The following is a 23,413-nucleotide window of genomic DNA, read 5'->3' as shown; positions in this document are numbered from 1 at the left end:
AAGCCCGAACGCAGAATCCTGCAGGCAAGATTAGGCCCGAACGGAGAGTCCCGCAGGCCAGAAACGACCGAACGGAGGGTCACGCGGGCAAGAATAGGCCCGAAGAGATGTCCTGCAGGCGAGAATACGCCCAAACTGAGAATCCCACAGGTCAGCATAACCCTGAAAGGAGATTCCCGCAGGCAAGCATAGGCCCGAACAGAGTCCCACAAGCCAGAATAGGACCGAACGGAGTTTTCCGGGGGCAACAATAGGCCTGGACAGAGTCCCGCAGGCAAAAAGAGGCCCGAGTAGAGGGGCTGTGCAGGCAAGAAGAGGCCCGAACAGAGTCCTGCAGGCAAGAATAGGCCCAAACGAAGAGCCCCGCTGGCAAGAAGAGACCCGAACAGAGTCCCGAAGGCAAGAAAGGCCCGAACGGAGAGTTCCCTAGGTGAGAATAGGCCCGAACGGAGAGTCCCGCAGGCCAGAATAGGCCCGAATAGAGGAGCCCTTAGGCAAAAATAGGCCCGAATAGAGACCCGCTCACAAGAATAGGCCCGAACAGAGAGTCCCGCAGGTCAGAAAAGCCCGAACAGAGGGTCTCGAAGGCGAGAATGGGCCCGAACGAGGGTCCCGCAGACCACGATAGGGGCGAACCGAGGGTCTCGCAGGCCAGAATAGGCCCGAACAGAGTCCCGCAGGGAAGTATAGGCCCGAATAGAGTCCCGCAGGGAAGGACAGGCCTGAATAGAGGAGCCCCCCACACACTATCAGGCCTGAATAGCGGAGCCCCGCACGCACGAACAGGCCCGAGTAGCAGAGCCCTGCAAGCACGAACAGACCCGAGTAGCGGAGCCCCGCATGCAAGAACAGGCCCAAGTAGTGGAGCCCCGCATGCACCAACAGGCCCGAGTAGCGGAGCCTCGCACGCACAATCAGGCCTGAGTAGCGGAGCTCCGCATGCTAGAACAGGACCGAATATCGGAGCTCCGTAAGAACAAAAGGCTGGAATAGAGCAGCCCCGCACGCAACAGGAGGCCCCAAAGGAGACTCCCAGAGGCTAGATTAGGTCCGGAGAGTTCTGCAGGTCAGAATTGTCCCGAACGGAGAGACCCGCAGGCAAGAATAGGCCCGAACGGAGAGTTGCACAGGCGAGAATAGGCCCAAAGGAAAGTCCCGCAGGCGAGAGAATATGCCCAAATTGAGAATACCGCAGGCCAGCATACGCCTGAACGGAGATTCCCGTAGGCAAGCATAGGCCCAAACAGAGTCCCGCAGGCCAGAATAGGCCCGAACGGAGAGTCCTGCAGGCCACAATAGGCCGGAACAGAGATTCCTGCAAGCAAGCATAGGCCCTAACAGAGTCCCGCAGGCAAGAGTAGGCCCGAGTAGAGCAGCCATGGAGGCAAGATGAGGCACGAAGAGAGTCCCGCTGGCAAGAGTAGCCCTGCACGGAGAACCCACAGGCAAGAATAGGCTCAAACGGAGAGTCCCACAGACAAGAATAGGCCCGAACGGAGAGATGCGCAGGCGAGAATAGGCCCAAAGGAAAGTCCCGCAGGCGAGAGAATATGCCCAAATTGAGAATACCGCAGGCCAGCATACGCCTGAACGGAGATTCCCGGAGGCAAGCATAGGCCCAAACAGAGTCCCGCAGGCCAGAATAGGCCCGAACGGAGAGTCCTGCAGGCCACAATAGGCCGGAACAGAGATTCCTGCAGGCAAGCATACGCCCAAACAGAGTCCCGCAGGCCAGAATAGGCCCGAACGGAGTCCCGCAGGTCAGGGTATGCCCGAACGGAGATTCCCAGAGCAAGGATAGGCCCGAACAGAGTCCCGCAGGCAAGAGTAGGCCCGAGTAGAGCAGCCATGCAGGCAAGATGAGGCACGAACAGAGTTCCGCAGGCCCGAAGAGGCCAGAACGGAGATTCCCGGAGGCAAGAATAGGCAAGAATAGAGGAGGCCCGGAGGCAAGAACAGGCCCGAGTAAAGTCCCGCTCCAGAGAATAGGCCCGAACGGAGAGTCCCGCAGGCCAGAACGGCCCGAACGGAGAGTCCCGCAGGCCAACATAGGCCCGAACGGTCATTCCCGCAGGCAAGCGTAGGCTCGAACAGAGTCCAGCAAGCCAGCATAGGCCCGAACGGAGATTCCCGGACCAAGAATAGACCCGAACGGTGTCCCGAAGGCAAAATGAGGCCCGAGTAGAGGAGCCGTGCAGGCAAGAAGACGCCCGAACCCTGTCCGGCAAGCAAGAGTAAGCCCGAACGCAGAATCCTGCAGGCAAGATTAGGCTTGAACGGAGAGTCCCGCAGGCCAGAAACGACCGAACGGAGGGTCCCGCGGGCGAGAATAGGCCCGAAGAGATGTCCGGCAGGCGAGAATACGCCCAAACTGAGAATCCCACAGGTCAGCATAACCCTGAAAGGAGATTCCCGCAGGCAAGCATAGGCCCGAACAGAGTCCCACAAGCCAGAATAGGACCGAACGGAGTTTTCCGGGGGCAACAATAGGCCTGGACAGAGTCCCGCAGGCAAAAATAGGCCCGAGTAGAGGGGCTGTGCAGGCAAGAAGAGGCCCGAACAGAGTTCTGCAGGCAAGTATAGGCCCAAACGAAGAGCCCCGCTGGCAAGAAGAGACCCGAACAGAGTCCCGAAGGCAAGAAAGGCCCGAACGGAGAGTTCCCCAGGTGAGAATAGGCCCGAACGGAGAGTCCCGCAGGCCAGAATAGGCCCGAATAGAGGAGCCCTTAGGCAAAAATAGGCCCGAATAGAGACCCGCTCACAAGAATAGGCCCGAACGGAGAGTCCCGCAGGTCAGAAAAGCCCGAACAGAGGGTCTCGAAGGCAAGAATGGGCCTGAACGAGGATCCCGCAGACCACAATAGGGGCGAACCGAGGGTCTCGCAGGCCAGAATAGGCCCGAACAGAGTCCCGCAGGGAAGTATAGGCCCGAATAGAGTCCCGCAGGGAAGGACAGGCCTGAAGAGAGGAGCCCCGCACACACTATCAGGCCTGAATAGCGGAGCCCCGCACGCACGAACAGGCCCGAGTAGCAGAGCCCTGCAAGCACGAACAGACCCGAGTAGCGGAGCCCCGCATGCAAGAACAGGCCCAAGTAGTGGAGCCCCGCATGCACCAACAGGCCCGAGTAGCGGAGCCCCGCACGCACAATCAGGCCTGAGTAGCGGAGCTCCGCATGCTAGAACAGGACCGAATATCGGAGCTCCGTAAGCACAAAAGGCTGGAATAGAGCAGCCCCGCACGCAACAGGAGACCCCAAAGGAGACTCCCAGAGGCTAGATTAGGTCCGAACGGAGAGTTTTGCAGGTCAGAATTGTCCCGAACGGAGAGACCCGCAGGCAAGAATAGGCCGGAACGGAGAGTCCCGCAGGCAAGAATAGGCCCGAACGGAGAGATGCGCAGGCGAGAATAGGCCCAAAGGAAAGTCCCGGAGGCGAGAGAATATGCCCAAATTGAGAATACCGCAGGCCAGCATACGCCTGAACGGAGATTCCCGTAGGCAAGCATAGGCCCAAACAGAGTCCCGTAGGCCAGAATAGGCCCAAACGGAGAGTGCTGCAGGCCACAATAGGCCGGAACAGAGATTCCTGCAGGCAAGCATAGGCCGAAACAGAGTCCCGCAGGCCAGAATAGGCCCGAACGGAGTCCCGCAGGCCAGGGTATGCCCGAACGGAGTTTCCCAGAGCAAGAATAAGCCCGAACAGAGTCCCGCAGGCAAGAGTAGGCCCGAGTAGAGCAGCCATGCAGGCAAGATGAGGCACGAACAGAGTCCCGCTGGCAAGAGTAGCCCTGAACGGAGAACCCACAGGCAAGAATAGGCTCAAACGGAGAGTCCCGCAGACAAGAATAGGCCCGAACAGAATCCCAGAGGCAAGAATAGAGGAGCCCCGTAGGCAAGAGTAGGCCCGACTAAAGTCCCGCTCCAGAGAATAGGCCCGAACGGAGAGTCCCGTAGGCGAAAAAGGCCTGAACAGAGAGCCCCGCAGGCAGGCATGGGCCCGAACAGAGTCCCACAGGCCAGAATAGTCCCGAACAGAGATTCCCGGAGCAAGAATAGCCCCGAACAGAATTCCGCAGGCCAGAATAGGCCAGAACGGGGATTTCCGAAAGCAACCAAAGGCCCGAACAGAGTCCCGCAGGCCAGCATAGGCCTGAACGGAGATTGCCAAAGGGAAGCCTAGGCCCGAACGAAGAGTCCCGCAGGCCAGAATAGGCCCGAACGGAGATTGTCGGAGGCAAGAATAGGCCCCAAAAGAGTCCCACAGGCAAAAATAGGCCCGAGTAGAGGAGCCGTGCGGGCAAGAAGACGCCCGAACAGAGTCCCGCAGGCAAGGATACGCCCAAACAGAGAGTCCCGCAGGCAAGAGTAGGCCCGAACGGAGAGACCCGCAGGCCAGCATACGCCTGAACGGAGATTCCCGTAGACAAGCATAGGCCCAAACAGAGTCCTGCAGGCCAGAATAGGCCCGAAAGGAGAGTTCCGCAGGCCAGAGTAGGGCGGAACAGAGATTCCTGCAGGCAAGCATAGGCCCGAACAGAGTCCCGCAGGCCCGAACAGGCCAGAACGGAGATTCCCGGAGGCAAGAATAGGCAAGAATAGAGGAGGCCCGGAGGCAAGAATAGGCCCGAGTAAAGTCCCGCTCCAGAGAATAGGCCCGAACGGAGAGTCCCGCAGGCCAGAATGGCCCTAACGGAGAGTCCCGCAGGCCAACATAGGCCCGAACGTTCATTCCCGCAGGCAAGCATAGGCCCGAACAGAGTCCAGCAAGCCAGCATAGGCCCGAACAGAGATTCCCGGACCAAGAATAGACCCGAACGGTGTCCCGAAGGCAAAATGAGGCCCGAGTAGAGGAGCCGTGCAGGCAACAAGACGCCCGAACCCTGTCCGGCAAGCAAGAGTAAGCCCGAACGCAGAATCCTGCAGGCAAGATTAGGCTCGAACGGAGAGTCCCGCAGGCCAGAAACGACCGAACGGAGGGTCCCGCGGGCGAGAATAGGCCCGAAGAGATGTCCTGCAGGCGAGAATACGCCCAAACTGAGAATCCCACAGGTCAGCATAACCCTGAAAGGAGATTCCCGCAGGCAAGCATAGGCCCGAACAGAGTCCCACAAGCCAGAATAGGACCGAACGGAGTTTTCCGGGGGCAACAATAGGCCTGGACAGAGTCCCGCAGGCAAAAATAGGCCCGAGTAGAGGGGCTGTGCAGGCAAGAAGAGGCCCGAACAGAGTTCTGCAGGCAAGAATAGGCCCAAACGAAGAGCCCCGCTGGCAAGAAGAGACACGAACAGAGTACCGAAGGTCAGAAAGGCCCGAACGGTCAGTCCCGCAGGGCAACATAGGCCCGAACGGTCATTCCCGCAGGCAAGCATAGGCCCGAACAGAGTCCAGCAGGCGAGCATTGGCCCGAACGGAGATTCCGGGACCAAGAATAGACCCGAAGTGTGTCCCGAAGGCAAAATGAGGCCCGAGTTGAGGAGCCGTGGAGGCAAGAAGACGCACGAACACTGTCCGGCAAGCAAGAATAAGCCCGAACGCAGAATCCTGCAGGCAAGAACGGGCCTGAACAGAGTCCCACTGGCAAGAATAAGCACGAATAGAAGAGGCCCCTAGGCAAGAATAGGCCCGAGTAGAGTCCCGCTCCCGCTCCCAAGATTAGGCCCGAATGGAGAGTCCCGCAGGCCAGAAACGACCGAACGGAGGGTCACGCGGGCGAGAATAGGCCCGAAGAGATGTCCTGCAGGCGAGAATACGCCCAAACTGAGAATCCCACAGGTCAGCATAACCCTGAAAGGAGATTCCCGCAGGCAAGCATAGGCCCGAACAGAGTCCCACAAGCCAGAATAGGACCGAACGGAGTTTTCCGGGGGCAACAATAGGCCTGGACAGAGTCCCGCAGGCAAAAATAGGCCCGAGTAGAGGGGCTGTGCAGGCAAGAAGAGGCCCGAACAGAGTTCTGCAGGCAAGAATAGGCCCAAACGAAGAGCCCCGCTGGCAAGAAGAGACCCGAACAGAGTCCCGAAGGCCAGAAAGGCCCGAACGGAGAGTTCCCCAGGTGAGAATAGGCCCGAACGGAGAGTCCCGCAGGCCAGAATAGGCCCGAATAGAGGAGCCCTTAGGCAAAAATAGGCCCGAATAGAGACCCGCTCACAAGAATAGGCCCGAACGGAGAGTCCCGCAGGCCAGAAAAGCCCAAACAGAGGGTCTCGAAGGCGAGAATGGGCCCGAACGAGGGTCCCGCAGACCACAATAGGGGCGAACCGAGGGTCTCGCAGGCCAGAATAGGCCCGAACAGAGTCCCGCAGGGAAGTATAGGCCCGAATAGAGTCCCGCAGGGAAGGACAGGCCTGAATAGAGGAGCCCCGCACACACTATCAGGCCTGAATAGCGGTGCCCCGCACGCACGAACAGGCCCGAGTAGCAGAGCCCTGCAAGCACGAACAGACCCGAGTAGCGGAGCCCCGCATGCAAGAACAGGCCCAAGTAGTGGAGCCCCGCACGCACAATCAGGCCTGAGTAGCGGAGCTCCGCATGCTAGAACAGGACCGAATATCGGAGCTCCGTAAGCACCAAAGGCTGGAATGGAGCAGCCCCGCACGCAACAGGAGAACCCAAAGGAGACTCCCAGAGGCTAGATTAGGTCCGAACGGAGAGTTTTGCAGGTCAGAATTGTCCCGAACGGAGAGACCCGCAGGCAAGAATAGGCCGGAACGGAGAGTCCCGCAGGCAAGAATAGGCCCGAACGGAGAGATGCGCAGGCGAGAATAGGCCCAAAGGAAAGTCCCGCAGGCGAGAGAATATGCCCAAATTGAGAATACCGCAGGCCAGCATACGCCTGAACGGAGATTCCCGTAGGCAAGCATAGGCCCAAACAGAGTCCCGTAGGCCAGAATAGGCCCAAACGGAGAGTGCTGCAGGCCACAATAGGCCGGAACAGAGATTCCTGCAGGCAAGCATAGGCCCAAACAGAGTCCCGCAGGCCACAATAGGCCCGAACGTAGTCCCGCAGGCCAGGGTATGCCCGAACGGAGATTCCCAGAGCAAGGATAGGCCCGAACAGAGTCCCGCAGGCAAGAGTAGGCCCGAGTAGAGCAGCCATGCAGGCAAGATGAGGCACGAACAGAGTCCCGCTGGCAAGAGTAGCCCTGCACGGAGAACCCACAGGCAAGAATAGGCTCAAACGGAGAGTCCCGCAGACAAGAATAGGCCCGAACAGAATCCCAGAGGCAAGAATAGAGGAGCCCCGTAGGCAAGAGTAGGCCCGACTAAAGTCCCGCTCCAGAGAATAGGCCCGAACGGAGAGTCCCGTAGGCGAAAAAGGCCTGAACAGAGAGCCCCGCAGGCAGGCATGGGCCCGAACAGAGTCCCACAGGCCAGAATAGTCCCGAACAGAGATTCCCGGAGCAAGAATAGCCCCGAACAGAATTCCGCAGGCCAGAATAGGCCAGAACGGGGATTTCCGAAAGCAACCAAAGGCCCGAACAGAGTCCCGCAGGCCAGCATAGGCCTGAACGGAGATTGCCAAAGGGAAGCCTAGGCCCGAACGAAGAGTCCCGCAGGCCAGAATAGGCCCGAACGGAGATTGTCGGAGGCAAGAATAGGCTCCAATAGAGTCCCACAGGCAAAAATAGGCCCGAGTAGAGGAGCCGTGCGGGCAAGAAGAGGCCCGAACAGACTTCTGCAGGCAAGAATAGGCCCAAACGAAGAGCCCCGCTGGCAAGAAGAGACCCGAACAGAGTCCCAAAGGCCAGAAAGGCCCGAACGGGGAGTTCCCCAGGTGAGAATAGGCCCGAACGGAGAGTCCCGCAGGCCAGAATAGGCCCGAATAGAGGAGCCCTTAGGCAAAAATAGGCCCGGATAGAGACCCGCTCACAAGAATAGGCCCGAACGGAGAGTCCCGCAGGCCAGAAAAGCCCAAACAGAGGGTCTCGAAGGCGAGAATGGGCCCGAACGAGGGTCCCGCAGACCACGATAGGGGCGAACGGAGGGTCTCGCAGGCCAGAATAGGCCCGAACAGAGTCCCGCAGGGAAGTATAGGCCCGAGTAGAGTCCCGCAGGGAAGGACAGGCCTGAATAGAGGAGCCCCGCACACACTATCAGGCCTGAATAGCGGAGCCCCGCATGCACGAACAGGCCCAAGTAGTGGAGCCCTGCATGCACCAACAGGCCCGAGTAGCGGAGCCCCGCACGCACAATCAGGCCTGAGTAGCGGAGCTCCGCATGCTAGAACAGGACCGAATATCGGAGCTCCGTAAGCACAAAAGGCTGGAATAGAGCAGCCCCGCACGCAACAGGAGACCCCAAAGGAGACTCCCAGAGGCTAGATTAGGTCCGAACGGAGAGTTTTGCAGGTCAGAATTGTCCCGAACGGAGAGACCCGCAGGCAAGAATAGGCCGGAACGGAGAGTCCCGCAGGCAAGAATAGGCCCGAACGGAGAGTTGCGCAGGCGAGAATAGGCCCAAAGGAAAGTCCCGCAGGCGAGAGAATATGCCCAAATTGAGAATACCGCAGGCCAGCATACGCCTGAACGGAGATTCCCGTAGGCAAGCATAGGCCCAAACAGAGTCCCGCAGGCCAGAACAGGCCCGAACGGAGATTGTCGGAGGCAAGAGTAGGCCCCATTAGAGTCCCACAGGAAAAAATAGGCCCGAGTAGAGGAGCCGTGCAGGCAAGAAGAGGCCCGAACAGAGTCCCGCAGGCAAGGATACGCCCAAACAGAGAGTCCCGCAGGCAAGAATAGGCCCGAACGGAGAGACCCGCAGGCCAGCATACGCCTGAACGGAGATTCCTGTAGACAAGCATAGGCCCAAACAGAGTCCTGCAGGCCAGAATAGGCCAGAACAGAGATTCCTGCAGGCAAGCATAGGCCCGAACAGAGTCCCGCAAGCCAGGGTACTCCCGAACGGAGATTCCCGGAGCAAGAATAGGCCCGAACAGAGTCCCGCTGGCCAGAATAGGCCTGAACTGAGAGTCCCGCAGGCCAGAGTAGGGCGGAAGAGAGATTCCTGCAGGCAAGCATAGGCCCGAACAGAGTCCCGCAGGCACGAACAGGCCAGAACGGAGATTCCCGGAGGCAAGAATAGGCCCGAGTAAAGTCCCGCTCCAGAGAATAGGCCCGAACGGAGAGTCCCGCAGGCCAGAAAGGCCCGAACGGAGAGTCCTGCAGGCCAACATAGGCCCGAACGGTCATTCCCGCAGGCAAGCATAGGCCCGAACAGAGTCCAGCAGGCCAGCATAGGCCCGAACGGAGATTCCCGGACCAAGAATAGACCCGAACGGTGTCCCGAAGGCAAAATGAGGCCCGAGTAGAGGAGCCGTGCAGGCAAGAAGACGCCCGAACCCTGTCCGGCAAGCAAGAATAAGCCCGAACGCAGAATCCTGCAGGCAAGATTAGGCCCGAACGGAGAGTCCCGCAGGCCAGAAACGACCGAACGGAGGGTCACGCGGGCAAGAATAGGCCCGAAGAGATGTCCTGCAGGCGAGAATACGCCCAAACTGAGAATCCCACAGGTCAGCATAACCCTGAAAGGAGATTCCCGCAGGCAAGCATAGGCCCGAACAGAGTCCCACAAGGCAGAATAGGACCGAACGGAGTTTTCCGGGGGCAACAATAGGCCTGGACAGAGTCCCGCAGGCAAAAAGAGGCCCGAGTAGAGGGGCTGTGCAGGCAAGAAGAGGCCCGAACAGAGTCCTGCAGGCAAGAATAGGCCCAAACGAAGAGCCCCGCTGGCAAGAAGAGACCCGAACAGAGTCCCGAAGGCAAGAAAGGCCCGAACGGAGAGTTCCCCAGGTGAGAATAGGCCCGAACGGAGAGTCCCGCAGGCCAGAATAGGCCCGAATAGAGGAGCCCTTAGGCAAAAATAGGCCCGAATAGAGACCCGCTCACAAGAATAGGCCCGAACAGAGAGTCCCGCAGGTCAGAAAAGCCCGAACAGAGGGTCTCGAAGGCGAGAATGGGCCCGAACGAGGGTCCCGCAGACCACGATAGGGGCGAACCGAGGGTCTCGCAGGCCAGAATAGGCCCGAACAGAATCCCGCAGGGAAGTATAGGCCCGAATAGAGTCCCGCAGGGAAGGACAGGCCTGAATAGAGGAGCCCCACACACACTATCAGGCCTGAATAGCGGAGCCCCGCACACACGAACAGGCCCGAGTAGCAGAGCCCTGCAAGCACGAACAGACCCGAGTAGCGGAGCCCCGCATGCAAGAACAGGCCCAAGTAGTGGAGCCCCGCATGCACCAACAGGCCCGAGTAGCGGAGCCTCGCACGCACAATCAGGCCTGAGTAGCGGAGCTCCGCATGCTAGAACAGGACCGAATATCGGAGCTCCGTAAGAACAAAAGGCTGGAATAGAGCAGCCCCGCACGCAACAGGAGGCCCCAAAGGAGACTCCCAGAGGCTAGATTAGGTCCGGAGAGTTCTGCAGGTCAGAATTGTCCCGAACGGAGAGACCCGCAGGCAAGAATAGGCCCGAACGGAGAGTTGCACAGGCGAGAATAGGCCCAAAGGAAAGTCCCGCAGGCGAGAGAATATGCCCAAATTGAGAATACCGCAGGCCAGCATACGCCTGAACGGAGATTCCCGTAGGCAAGCATAGGCCCAAACAGAGTCCCGCAGGCCAGAATAGGCCCGAACGGAGAGTCCTGCAGGCCACAATAGGCCGGAACAGAGATTCCTGCAAGCAAGCATAGGCCCTAACAGAGTCCCGCAGGCAAGAGTAGGCCCGAGTAGAGCAGCCATGGAGGCAAGATGAGGCACGAAGAGAGTCCCGCTGGCAAGAGTAGCCCTGCACGGAGAACCCACAGGCAAGAATAGGCTCAAACGGAGAGTCCCACAGACAAGAATAGGCCCGAACGGAGAGATGCGCAGGCGAGAATAGGCCCAAAGGAAAGTCCCGCAGGCGAGAGAATATGCCCAAATTGAGAATACCGCAGGCCAGCATACGCCTGAACGGAGATTCCCGGAGGCAAGCATAGGCCCAAACAGAGTCCCGCAGGCCAGAATAGGCCCGAACGGAGAGTCCTGCAGGCCACAATAGGCCGGAACAGAGATTCCTGCAGGCAAGCATAGGCCCAAACAGAGTCCCGCAGGCCAGAATAGGCCCGAACGGAGTCCCGCAGGCCAGGGTATGCCCGAACGGAGATTCCCAGAGCAAGGATAGGCCCGAACAGAGTCCCGCAGGCAAGAGTAGGCCCGAGTAGAGCAGCCATGCAGGCAAGATGAGGCACGAACAGAGTTCCGCAGGCCCGAAGAGGCCAGAACGGAGATTCCCGGAGGCAAGAATAGGCAAGAATAGAGGAGGCCCGGAGGCAAGAACAGGCCCGAGTAAAGTCCCGCTCCAGAGAATAGGCCCGAACGGAGAGTCCCGCAGGCCAGAACGGCCCGAACGGAGAGTCCCGCAGGCCAACATAGGCCCGAACGGTCATTCCCGCAGGCAAGCGTAGGCTCGAACAGAGTCCAGCAAGCCAGCATAGGCCCCAACGGAGATTCCCGGACCAAGAGTAGACCCGAACGGTGTCCCGAAGGCAAAATGAGGCCCGAGTAGAGGAGCCGTGCAGGCAAGAAGACGCCCGAACCCTGTCCGGCAAGCAAGAGTAAGCCCGAACGCAGAATCCTGCAGGCAAGATTAGGCTTGAACGGAGAGTCCCGCAGGCCAGAAACGACCGAACGGAGGGTCCCGCGGGCGAGAATAGGCCCGAAGAGATGTCCTGCAGGCGAGAATACGCCCAAACTGAGAATCCCACAGGTCAGCATAACCCTGAAAGGAGATTCCCGCAGGCAAGCATAGGCCCGAACAGAGTCCCACAAGCCAGAATAGGACCGAACGGAGTTTTCCGGGGGCAACAATAGGCCTGGACAGAGTCCCGCAGGCAAAAATAGGCCCGAGTAGAGGGGCTGTGCAGGCAAGAAGAGGCCCGAACAGAGTTCTGCAGGCAAGAATAGGCCCAAACGAAGAGCCCCGCTGGCAAGAAGAGACACGAACAGAGTCCCGAAGGTCATTAAGGCCCGAACGGTCAGTCCCGCAGGGCAACATAGGCCCGAACGGTCATTCCCGCAGGCAAGCATAGGCCCGAACAGAGTCCAGCAGGCGAGCATAGGCCCGAACAGAGATTCCCGGACCAAGAATAGACCCGAAGTGTGTCCCGAAGGCAAAATGAGGCCCGAGTAGAGGAGCCGAGCAGGCAAGAAGACGCCCGAACACTGTCCGGCAAGCAAGAATAAGCCCGAACGCAGAATCCTGCAGGCAAGAACGGGCCTGAACAGAGTCCCACTGGCAAGAATAAGCACGAATAGAAGAGGCCCCTAGGCAAGAATAGGCCCGAGTAGAGTCCCGCTCCCGCTCCCAAGATTAGGCCCGAATGGAGAGTCCCGCAGGCCAGAAACGACCGAACGGAGGGTCCCGCGGGCGAGAATAGGCCCGAAGAGATGTCCTGCAGGCGAGAATACGCCCAAACTGAGAATCCCACAGGTCAGCATAACCCTGAAAGGAGATTCCCGCAGGCAAGCATAGGCCCGAACAGAGTCCCACAAGCCAGAATAGGACCGAACGGAGTTTTCCGGGGGCAACAATAGGCCTGGACAGAGTCCCGCAGGCAAAAATAGGCCCGAGTAGAGGGGCTGTGCAGGCAAGAGGAGGCCCGAACAGAGTCCTGCAGGTCAGAATAGGCCAGAACAGAGATTCCTGCAGGCAAGCATAGGCCCGAACAGAGTCCCGCAAGCCAGGGTACTCCCGAACGGAGATTCCCGGAGCAAGAATAGGCCCGAACAGAGTCCCGCAGGCCACAATAGGCCCGAACGGAGATTCCCGCAGGCCAGAGTAGGGCGGAACAGAGATTCCTGCAGGCAAGCATAGGCCCGAACAGAGTCCCGCAGGCCCGAACAGGCCAGAACGGAGATTCCCGGAGGCAAGAATAGGCAAGAATAGAGGAGCCCCGGAGGCAAGAATAGGCCCGAGTAAAGTCCCGCTCCAGAGAATAGGCCCGAACGGAGAGTCCCGCAGGCCAGAAAGGCCCGAACGGAGAGTCCCGCAGGCCAACATAGGCCCGAACGGTCATTCCCGCAGGCAAGCATAGGCCCGAACAGAGTCCAGCAGGCCAGCATAGGCCCGAACGGAGATTCCCGTAGGCAAGCATAGGCCCAAACAGAGTCCTGCAGGCCGGAATAGGCCCGAACGGAGAGTCCTGCAGGCCCGAATAGGCCAGAACAGAGATTCCTGCAGGCAAGCATACGCCCGAACAGAGTCCCGCAAGCCAGGGTACGCCCGACCGGCGATTCCCGGAGCAAGAATAGGCCCAAACAGAGTCCCGCAGGCCAGAATAGGCCCGAACGGAGATTCCCGGACCAAGAATAGACCCGAACGGTGTCCCGAAGGCAAAATGAGGCCCGAGTAGAGGAGCCGTGCAGGCAAGAAGACGCCCGAACCCTGTCCGGCAAGCAAGAGTAAGCCCGAACGCAGAATCCTGCAGGCAAGATTAGGCCCGAACGGAGAGTCCCGCAGGCCAGAAACGACCGAACGGAGGGTCCCGCGGGCGAGAATAGGCCCGAAGAGATGTCCTGCAGGCGAGAATACGCCCAAACTGAGGATCCCACAGGTCAGCATAACCCTGAAAGGAGATTCCCGCAGGCAGGCATCGGCCAGAACAGAGTCCCACAGGCCAGAATAGTCCCGAACAGAGATTGCCGGAGCAAGAATAGCCCCGAACAGAATTCCGCAGGCCAGAATAGGCCAGAACGGGGATTTCCGAAAGCAACCAAAGGCCCGAACAGAGTCCCGCAGGCCAGCATAGGCCTTAACGGAGATTGCCAAAGGGAAGCCTAGGCCCGAACGAAGAGTCCCGCAGGCCAGAATAGGCCCGAACGGAGATTGTCGGAGGCAAGAATAGGCCCCAATAGAGTCCCACAGGAAAAAATAGGCCCGAGGAGAGGAGCCGTGCGGGCAAGAAGAGGCCCGAACAGACTTCTGCAGGCAACAATAGGCCGAAACGAAGAGCCCCGCTGGCAAGAAGAGACCCGAACAGAGTCCCAAAGGCCAGAAAGGCCCGAACGGGGAGTTCCCCAGGTGAGAATAGGCCCGAACGGAGAGTCCCGCAGGCCAGAATAGGCCCGAATAGAGGAGCCCTTAGGCAAAAATAGGCCCGGATAGAGACCCGCTCACAAGAATAGGCCCGAACGGAGAGTCCCGCAGGCCAGAAAAGCCCGAACAGAGGGTCTCGAAGGCGAGAATGGACCCGAACGAGGGTCCCGCAGACCACGATAGGGGCGAACGGAGGGTCTCGCAGGCCAGAATAGGCCCGAACAGAGTCCCGCAGGGAAGTATAGGCCCGAATAGAGTCCCACAGGGAAGGACAGGCCTGAAGAGAGGAGCCCCGCACACACTATCAGGCCTGAATAGCGGAGCCCCGCACACACGAACAGGCCCGAGTAGCAGAGCCCTGCAAGCACGAACAGACCCGAGTAGCGGAGCCCCGCATGCAAGAACAGGCCCAAGTAGTGGAGCCCCGCACGCACAATCAGGCCTGAGTAGCGGAGCTCCGCATGCTAGAACAGGACCGAATATCGGAGCTCCGAAAGCACAAAAGGCTGGAATAGAGCAGCCCCGCACGCAACAGGAGACCCCAAAGGAGACTCCCAGAGGCTAGATTAGGTCCGAACGGAGAGTTTTGCAGGTCAGAATTGTCCCGAACGGAGAGACCCGCAGGCAAGAATAGGCCGGAACGGAGAGTCCCGCAGGCAAGAATAGGCCCGAACGGAGAGATGCGCAGGCGAGAATAGGCCCAAAGGAAAGTCCCGGAGGCGAGAGAATATGCCCAAATTGAGAATACCGCAGGCCAGCATACGCCGGAACGGAGATTCCCGTAGGCAAGCATAGGCCCAAACAGAGTCCCGCAGGCCAGAATAGGCCCGAACGGAGAGTCCTGCAGGCCACAATAGGCCGGAACAGAGATTCCTGCAGGCAAGCATAGGCCCAAACAGAGTCCCGCAGGCCAGAATAGGCCCGAACGGAGTCCCGCAGGCCAGGGTATGCCCGAACGGAGTTTCCCAGAGCAAGAATAAGCCCGAACAGAGTCCAGCAGGCCAGCATAGGCCCGAACGGAGATTCCCGGACCAAGAATAGACCCGAACGGTGTCCCGAAGGCAAAATGAGGCCCGAGTAGAGGAGCCGTGCAGGCAACAAGACGCCCGAACCCTGTCCGGCAAGCAAGAGTAAGCCCGAACGCAGAATCCTGCAGGCAAGATTAGGCCCGAACGGAGAGTCCCGCAGGCCAGAAACGACCGAACGGAGGGTCCCGCGGGCGAGAATAGGCCCGAAGAGATGTCCTGCAGGCGAGAATACGCCCAAACTGAGAATCCCACAGGTCAGCATAACCCTGAAAGGAGATTCCCGCAGGCAAGCATAGGCCCGAACAGAGTCCCACAAGCCAGAATAGGACCGAACGGAGTTTTCCGGGGGCAACAATAGGCCTGGACAGAGTCCCGCAGGCAAAAATAGGCCCGAGTAGAGGGGCTGTGCAGGCAAGAAGAGGCCCGAACAGAGTTCTGCAGGCAAGAATAGGCCCAAACGAAGAGCCCCGCTGGCAAGAAGAGACCCAAACAGAGTCCCGAAGGCCAGAAAGGCCCGAACGGAGAGTTCCCCAGGTGAGAATAGGCCCGAACGGAGAGTCCCGCAGGCCAGAATAGGCCCGAATAGAGGAGCCCTTAGGCAAAAATAGGCCCGGATAGAGACCCGCTCACAAGAATAGGCCCGAACGGAGAGTCCCGCAGGCCAGAAAAGCCCGAACAGAGGGTCTCGAAGGCGAGAATGGACCCGAACGAGGGTCCCGCAGACCACGATAGGGGCGAACGGAGGGTCTCGCAGGCCAGAATAGGCCCAAACAGAGTCCCGCAGGGAAGTATAGGCCCGAAAAGAGTCCCACAGGGAAGGACAGGCCTGAAGAGAGGAGCCCCGCACACACTATCAGGCCTGAATAGCGGAGCCCCGCACGCACGAACAGGCCCGAGTAGCAGAGCCCTGCAAGCACGAACAGACCCGAGTAGCGGAGCCCCGCATGCAAGAACAGGCCCAAGTAGTGGAGCCCCGCACGCACAATCAGGCCTGAGTAGCGGAGCTCCGCATGCTAGAACATAACTGAATATCGGAGCTCCGTAAGCACAAAAGGCTGGAATAGAGCAGCCCCGCACGCAACAGGAGACCCCAAAGGAGACTCCCAGAGGCTAGATTAGGTCCGAATGGAGAGTTTTGCAGGTCAGAATTGTCCCGAACGGAGAGACCCGCAGGCAAGAATAGGCCGGAACGGAGAGTCCCGCAGGCAAGAATAGGCCCGAACGGAGAGATGCGCAGGCGAGAACAGGCCCAAAGGAAAGTCCCGCAGGCGAGAGAATATGCCCAAATTGAGAATACCGCAGGCCAGCATACGCCTGAACGGAGATTCCCGTAGGCAAGCATAGGCCCAAACAGAGTCCCGCAGGCCAGAATAGGCCCGAACGGAGTCCCGCAGGCCAGGGTATGCCCGAACGGAGATTCCCAGAGCAAGGATAGGCCCGAACAGAGTCCCGCAGGCAAGAGTAGGCCCGAGTAGAGCAGCCATGCAGGCAAGATGAGGCACGAACAGAGTCCCGCTGGCAAGAGTAGCCCTGAACGGAGAACCCACAGGCAAGAATAGGCTCAAACGGAGAGTCCCACAGACAAGAATAGGCCCGAACAGAATCCCAGAGGCAAGAATAGAGGAGCCCCGTAGGCAAGAGTAGGCCCGACTAAAGTCCCGCTCCAGAGAATAGGCCCGAACGGAGAGTCCCGCAGGCCAGAAAGGCCCGAACGGAGAGTCCCGCAGGCCAACATACGCCCGAATGGTCATTCCCGCAGGCAAGCATAGGCCCGAACAGAGTCCAGCAGGCCAGCATAGGCCCGAACGGAGATTCCCGGACCAAGAATAGACCCGAACGGTGTCCCGAAGGCAAAATGAGGCCCGAGTAGAGGAGCCGTGCAGGCAACAAGACGCCCGAACCCTGTCCGGCAAGCAAGAGTAAGCCCGAACGCAGAATCCTGCAGGCAAGATTAGGCCCGAACGGAGAGTCCCTCAGGCCAGAAACGACCGAACGGAGGGTCCCGCGGGCGAGAATAGGCCCGAAGAGATGTCCTGCAGGCGAGAATACGCCCAAACTGAGAATCCCACAGGTCAGCATAACCCTGAAAGGAGATTCCCGCAGGCAAGCATAGGCCCGAACAGAGTCCCACAAGGCAGAATAGGACCGAACGGAGTTTTCCGGGGGCAACAATAGGCCTGGACAGAGTCCCGCAGGCAAAAAGAGGCCCGAGTAGAGGGGCTGTGCAGGCAAGAAGAGGCCCGAACAGAGTCCTGCAGGCAAGAATAGGCCCAAACGAAGAGCCCCGCTGGCAAGAAGAGACCCGAACAGAGTCCCGAAGGCAAGAAAGGCCCGAGCGGAGAGTTCCCCAGGTGAGAATAGGCCCGAACGGAGAGTCCCGCAGGCCAGAATAGGCCCGATTAGAGGAGCCCTTAGGCAAAAATAGGCCCGAATAGAGACCCGCTCACAAGAATAGGCCCGAACAGAGAGTCCCGCAGGTCAGAAAAGCCCGAACAGAGGGTCTCGAAGGCGAGAATGGGCCCGAACGAGGGTCCCGCAGACCACGATAGGGGCGAACCGAGGGTCTCGCAGGCCAGAATAGGCCCGAACAGAGTCCCGCAGGGAAGTATAGGCCCGAATAGAGTCCCGCAGGGAAGGACAGGCCTGAATAGAGGAGCCCCACACACACTATCAGGCCTGAATAGCGGAGCCCCGCACGCACGAACAGGCCCGAGTAGCAGAGCCCTGCAAGCACGAACAGACCCGAGTAGCGGAGCCCCGCATGCAAGAACAGGCCCAAGTAGTGGAGCCCCGCATGCACCAACAGGCCCGAGTAGCGGAGCCTCGCACGCACAATCAGGCCTGAGTAGCGGAGCTCCGCATGCTAGAACAGGACCGAATATCGGAGCTCCGTAAGCACAAAAGGCTGGAATAGAGCAGCCCCGCACGCAACAGGAGACCCCAAAGGAGACTCCCAGAGGCTAGATTAGGTCCGGAGAGTTCTGCAGGTCAGAATTGTCCCGAACGGAGAGACCCGCAGGCAAGAATAGGCCCGAACGGAGAGTTGCACAGGCGAGAATAGGCCCAAAGGAAAGTCCCGCAGGTGAGAGAATATGCCCAAATTGAGAATACCGCAGGCCAGCATATGCCTGAACGGAGATTCCCGTAGGCAAGCATAGGCCCAAACAGAGTCCCGCAGGCCAGAATAGGCCCGAACGGAGAGTCCTGCAGGCCACAATAGGCCGGAACAGAGATTCCTGCAAGCAAGCATAGGCCCTAACAGAGTCCCGCAGGCAAGAGTAGGCCCGAGTAGAGCAGCCATGGAGGCAAGATGAGGCACGAAGAGAGTCCCGCTGGCAAGAGTAGCCCTGCACGGAGAACCCACAGGCAAGAATAGGCTCAAACGGAGAGTCCCACAGACAAGAATAGGCCCGAACGGAGAGATGCGCAGGCGAGAATAGGCCCAAAGGAAAGTCCCGCAGGCGAGAGAATATGCCCAAATTGAGAATACCGCAGGCCAGCATACGCCTGAACGGAGATTCCCGTAGGCAAGCATAGGCCCAAACAGAGTCCCGCAGGCCAGAATAGGCCCGAACGGAGAGTCCTGCAGGCCACAATAGGCCGGAACAGAGATTCCTGCAGGCAAGCATACGCCCAAACAGAGTCCCGCAGGCCAGAATAGGCCCGAACGGAGTCCCGCAGGTCAGGGTATGCCCGAACGGAGATTCCCAGAGCAAGGATAGGCCCGAACAGAGTCCCGCAGGCAAGAGTAGGCCCGAGTAGAGCAGCCATGCAGGCAAGATGAGGCACGAACAGAGTTCCGCAGGCCCGAAGAGGCCAGAACGGAGATTCCCGGAGGCAAGAATAGGCAAGAATAGAGGAGGCCCGGAGGCAAGAACAGGCCCGAGTAAAGTCCCGCTCCAGAGAATAGGCCCGAACGGAGAGTCCCGCAGGCCAGAACGGCCCGAACGGAGAGTCCCGCAGGCCAACATAGGCCCGAACGGTCATTCCCGCAGGCAAGCGTAGGCTCGAACAGAGTCCAGCAAGCCAGCATAGGCCCGAACGGAGATTCCCGGACCAAGAATAGACCCGAACGGTGTCCCGAAGGCAAAATGAGGCCCGAGTAGAGGAGCCGTGCAGGCAACAAGACGCCCGAACCCTGTCCGGCAAGCAAGAGTAAGCCCGAACGCAGAATCCTGCAGGCAAGATTAGGCTTGAACGGAGAGTCCCGCAGGCCAGAAACGACCGAACGGAGGGTCCCGCGGGCGAGAATAGGCCCGAAGAGATGTCCTGCAGGCGAGAATACGCCCAAACTGAGAATCCCACAGGTCAGCATAACCCTGAAAGGAGATTCCCGCAGGCAAGCATAGGCCCGAACAGAGTCCCACAAGCCAGAATAGGACCGAACGGAGTTTTCCGGGGGCAACAATAGGCCTGGACAGAGTCCCGCAGGCAAAAATAGGCCCGAGTAGAGGGGCTGTGCAGGCAAGAAGAGGCCCGAACAGAGTTCTGCAGGCAAGAATAGGCCCAAACGAAGAGCCCCGCTGGCAAGAAGAGACCCGAACAGAGTCCCGAAGGTCATTAAGGCCCGAACGGTCAGTCCCGCAGGGCAACATAGGCCCGAACGGTCATTCCCGCAGGCAAGCATAGGCCCGAACAGAGTCCAGCAGGCGAGCATAGGCCCGAACAGAGATTCCCGGACCAAGAATAGACCCGAAGTGTGTCCCGAAGGCAAAATGAGGCCCGAGTAGAGGAGCCGAGCAGGCAAGAAGACGCCCGAACACTGTCCGGCAAGCAAGAATAAGCCCGAACGCAGAATCCTGCACGCAAGAACGGGCCTGAACAGAGTCCCACTGGCAAGAATAAGCACGAATAGAAGAGGCCCCTAGGCAAGAATAGGCCCGAGTAGAGTCCCGCTCCCGCTCCCAAGATTAGGCCCGAATGGAGAGTCCCGCAGGCCAGAAACGACCGAACGGAGGGTCCCGCGGGCGAGAATAGGCCCGAAGAGATGTCCTGCAGGCGAGAATACGCCCAAACTGAGAATCCCACAGGTCAGCATAACCCTGAAAGGAGATTCCCGCAGGCAAGCATAGGCCCGAACAGAGTCCCACAAGGCAGAATAGGACCGAACGGAGTTTTCCGGGGGCAACAATAGGCCTGGACAGAGTCCCGCAGGCAAAAATAGGCCCGAGTAGAGGGGCTGTGCAGGCAAGAAGAGTCCCGAACAGAGTTCTGCAGGCAAGTATAGGCCCAAACGAAGAGCCCCGCTGGCAAGAAGAGACCCGAACAGAGTCCCGAAGGCCAGAAAGGCCCGAACGGAGAGTTCCCCAGGTGAGAATAGGCCTGAACGGAGAGTCCCGCAGGCCAGAATAGGCCCGAATAGAGGAGCCCTTAGGCAAAAATAGGCCCGAATAGAGACCCGCTCACAAGAATAGGCCCGAACGGAGAGTCCCGCAGGTCAGAAAACCCGAACAGAGGGTCTCGAAGGCAAGAATGGGCCTGAACGAGGGTCCCGCAGACCACAATAGGGGCGAACCGAGGGTCTCGCAGGCCAGAATAGGCCCGAACAGAGTCCCGCAGGGAAGTATAGGCCCGAATAGAGTCCCGCAGGGAAGGACAGGCCTGAAGAGAGGAGCCCCGCACACACTATCAGGCCTGAATAGCGGATCCCCGCACGCACGAACAGGCCCGAGTAGCAGAGCCCTGCAAGCACGAACAGACCCGAGTAGCGGAGCCCCGCATGCAAGAACAGGCCCAAGTAGTGGAGCCCCGCATGCACCAACAGGCCCGAGTAGCGGAGCCCCGCACGCACAATCAGGCCTGAGTAGCGGAGCTCCGCATGCTAGAACAGGACCGAATATCGGAGCTCCGTAAGCACAAAAGACTGGAATAGAGCAGCCCCGCACGCAACAGGAGACCCCAAAGGAGACTCCCAGAGGCTAGATTAGGTCCGAACGGAGAGTTTTGCAGGTCAGAATTGTCCCGAACGGAGAGACCCGCAGGCAAGAATAGGCCGGAACGGAGAGTCCCGCAGGCAAGAATAGGCCCGAACGGAGAGATGCGCAGGCGAGAATAGGCCCAAAGGAAAGTCCCGCAGGCGAGAGAATATGCCCAAATTGAGAATACCGCAGGCCAGCATACGCCTGAACAGAGATTCCCGTAGGCAAGCATAGGCCCAAACAGAGTCCCGTAGGCCAGAATAGGCCCAAACGGAGAGTGCTGCAGGCCACAATAGGCCAGAACAGAGATTCCTGCAGGCAAGCATAGGCCCCAAGAGAGTCCCGCAGGCCAGAATAGGCCCGAACGGAGTCCCGCAGGCCAGGGTATGCCCGAACGGAGATTACCAGAGCAAGGATAGGCCCGAACAGAGTCCCGCAGGCAAGAGTAGGCCCGAGTAGAGCAGCCATGCAGGCAAGATGAGGCACGAACAGAGTCCCGCTGGCAAGAGTAGCCCTGAACGGAGAACCCACAGGCAAGAATAGGCTCAAACGGAGAGTCCCGCAGACAAGAATAGGCCCGAACAGAATCCCAGAGGCAAGAATAGAGGAGCCCCGTAGGCAAGAGTAGGCCCGACTAAAGTCCCGCTCCAGAGAATAGGCCCGAACGGAGAGTCCCGTAGGCGAAAAAGGCCTGAACAGAGAGCCCCGCAGGCAGGCATGGGCCCGAACAGAGTCCCACAGGCCAGAATAGTCCCGAACAGAGATTCCCGGAGCAAGAATAGCCCCGAACAGAATTCCGCAGGCCAGAATAGGCCAGAACGGGGATTTCCGAAAGCAACCAAAGGCCCGAACAGAGTCCCGCAGGCCAGCATACGCCTGAACGGAGATTGCCAAAGGGAAGCCTAGGCCCGAACGAAGAGTCCCGCAGGCCAGAATGGGCCCGAACGGAGATTGTCGGAGGCAAGAATAGGCTCCAATAGAGTCCCACAGGCAAAAATAGGCCCGAGTAGAGGAGCCGTGCAGGCAAGAAGAGGCCCGAACAGAGTCCCGCAGGCAAGGATACGCCCAAACAGAGAGTCCCAGAGGCAAGAATAGGCCCGAACGGAGAGACCCGCAGGCAAGCATACGCCTGAACGGAGATTCCTGTAGACAAGCATAGGCCCAAACAGAGTCCTGCAGGCCAGAATAGGCCCGAACGGAGAGTCCTGCAGGCCAGAATAGGCCAGAACAGAGATTCCTGCAGGCAAGCATAGGCCCGAACAGAGTCCCGCAAGCCAGGGTACTCCCGAACGGAGATTCCCGGAGCAAGAATAGGCCCGAACAGAGTCCCGCAGGCCAGAATAGGCCCGAACGGAGATTCCCGCAGGCCAGAGTAGGGCGGAACAGAGATTCCTGCAGGCAAGCATAGGCCCGAACAGAGTCCCGCAGGCCCGAACAGGCCAGAACGGAGATTCCCGGAGGCAAGAATAGGCAAAAATAGAGGAGCCCCGGAGGCAAGAATAGGCCCGAGTAAAGTCCCGCTCCAGAGAATAGGCCCGAACGGAGAGTCCCGCAGGCCAGAAAGGCCCGAACGGAGAGTCCCGCAGGCCAACATAGGCCCGAACGGTCATTCCCGCAGGCAAGCATAGGCCCGAACAGAGTCCAGCAGGCCAGCATAGGCCCGAACGGAGATTCCCGGACCAAGAATAGACCCGAACGGTGTCCCGAAGGCAAAATGAGGCCCGAGTAGAGCAGCCGTGCAGGCAACAAGACGCCCGAACCCTGTCCGGCAAGCAAGAGTAAGCCCGAACGCAGAATCCTGCAGGCAAGATTAGGCCCGAACGGAGAGTCCCGCAGGCCAGAAACGACCGAACGGAGGGTCCCGCGGGCGAGAATAGGCCCGAAGAGATGTCCTGCAGGCGAGAATACGCCCAAACTGAGAATCCCACAGGTCAGCATAACCCTGAAAGGAGATTCCCGCAGGCAAGCATAGGCCCGAACAGAGTCCCACAAGCCAGAATAGGACCGAACGGAGTTTTCCGGGGGCAACAATAGGCCTGGACAGAGTCCCGCAGGCAAAAAGAGGCCCGAGTAGAGGGGCTGTGCAGGCAAGAAGAGTCCCGAACAGAGTCCTGCAGGCAAGAATAGGCCCAAACGAAGAGCCCCGCTGGCAAGAAGAGACCCGAACAGAGTCCCGAAGGCCACAAAGGTCCGAACGGAGAGTTCCCCAGGTGAGAATAGGCCCGAACGGAGAGTCCCGCAGGCCAGAATAGGCCTGAACGGAGATTGCCAAAGGGAAGCCTAGGCCCGAACGAAGAGTCCCGCAGGCCAGAATAGGCCCGAACGGAGATTGTCGGAGGCAAGAATAGGCCCCAATAGAGTCCCACAGGCAAAAATAGGCCCGAGTAGAGGAGC

Source organism: Loxodonta africana, assembly GCF_030014295.1.
Source record: "Loxodonta africana isolate mLoxAfr1 chromosome 26 unlocalized genomic scaffold, mLoxAfr1.hap2 SUPER_26_unloc_1, whole genome shotgun sequence".
NCBI lineage: Eukaryota > Metazoa > Chordata > Mammalia > Proboscidea > Elephantidae > Loxodonta > Loxodonta africana.
This window is presented reverse-complemented; position numbering follows the sequence as displayed.